Raw genomic sequence first — 1,776 nt, 5'->3', positions numbered from 1 at the left:
TTCCACATCATTAATCATAAGAGAAATGAAAATTGAAATCCAAATGAAATTCTATCAGTAATCTACCATAATGAATAAAATTATAAAAAGCAATTGACAGCACCAAGTGAAATCTATTTTTCAGTATGCATTGAATTTAAGCACATAACAAGCATATGAGTCTATATGTACTTCAAGACAGGTAGACACAAATATTAATAGCATCATTTTTAATAACCCTAAATTGGAAACAATATGAACTCTATAAATAATTCAATGTATAAATAAATTGTGCTGTTAGTAAAATAAAAAAAAAATATTGCTGTAAAGTTGATTTTGACTAATACCAACCTTATAGCACAGAGTAGAACTGTCCCTATAGTTTCCAAGTCTACAAATTTTTACTGAAACAGACTGCCACATATTTCTCCTGTGAAGTGTAGCGGGTGGGTTTGAATAGATGACCTTTTTGTTAGAAAGTGATTATTGAACCACTATATCATCAGGGCTTGTTTTTGTTAGGACAACAGATTATCAGTACCAGTTACACTGTTGAATACTGTAACCACAAGTCATATGAAATTATGTAGAACTTTAAATGTGGCCAGAATAAAATAAACCCTAAGTGTAAAAATGTACAATAGATATAAAAATAGTATTATATAAAGAAATTTATATTTATTATATATTGCAATAATAGTTTTGATACATTGGAATAAATAAGATATACCATTAAAATTGATTTCCTCATTCTTTTTATATTTAAATGTGACTCCTGGAAAACTAAAAATAACACATTTGGCCACCATTTGTGACTCTCAATATTCTATTGGGTGGCACTGCATTACAACAATGGAAGTGATTAAACTGATTAAACTCAATGATTATATAACTAAACCAAGGACAAGGATAATTCTCAAAATATAACCTTTAGCTGAAGTGTCCAGACACAAGCAAATGCATATTGATTTAATTTATGAAGGTAGCGTGGTGGCTAAGGCACTTGACTGCTAACCAGAAGGCTGGAAGTTCAAACCCACCAGCCACTCCTCAGAAGGAAGATGGGGCAATCTACTTCTGTAGTGATACTGCCTCGGAAACCCAAGGAGGGGTCGCTATGAGTCGGGTCTGACTCGATGGCACATAACAACAACAAACATGAAATGAGAAAAATTAGTATATTGTTTATGGCAGTTATAAAAAGGCTTCCTCTCAGGAAGATGATATATTTAGTGACTTTTAGGGGATGCAAAAGATGTTTGTACTGTGCTGATAAATTAAGCAGAATATATTTGTTTTGTGAAAATTATCATTTTTCTTGTGTACAGACTTCAAGATGAAATATAATTTTAAAAACTGTGTGTGATGTAGGCAAAGTATTCTAGAAGAAAATAAATGGCATTATATATCCATATTTTAATGGGGAAAAATATTAAGAATAAAGTAAATGTAGATATAAATAAGGAAAAACAAAGAGTGCAAAATATACCAAAGGAATAAGAAAAAAATGGAATACAAATAATAAAAGTAGACAGGCATACAATGAAAAGATATCAGACAATTTTTAAAAAGCCCAAAGTTTTCTATGATATTGATAAATTGAAATTGATCAACATAAAATGATAAAAGAAAAATAAAAAATATCACAATAATAAAATGGCATAAAACCACAGAGTACAAAATGTTTTATAATAGCAATTTATTGTTGTGATAGTTGAAGATGTGTCAACTTGGCTGGACTCCAGTTGTGAGTGGTGGTTCCCATGATGGATCACATGACTGCGTCCTAAGCGGCCG

Source organism: Orycteropus afer, unplaced genomic scaffold (genome assembly GCF_000298275.1).
Source record: "Orycteropus afer afer isolate SDZICR_OR568_19922 unplaced genomic scaffold, OryAfe1.0 scaffold00810, whole genome shotgun sequence".
Classification (NCBI taxonomy): Eukaryota; Metazoa; Chordata; class Mammalia; order Tubulidentata; family Orycteropodidae; genus Orycteropus; species Orycteropus afer.
This window is presented reverse-complemented; position numbering follows the sequence as displayed.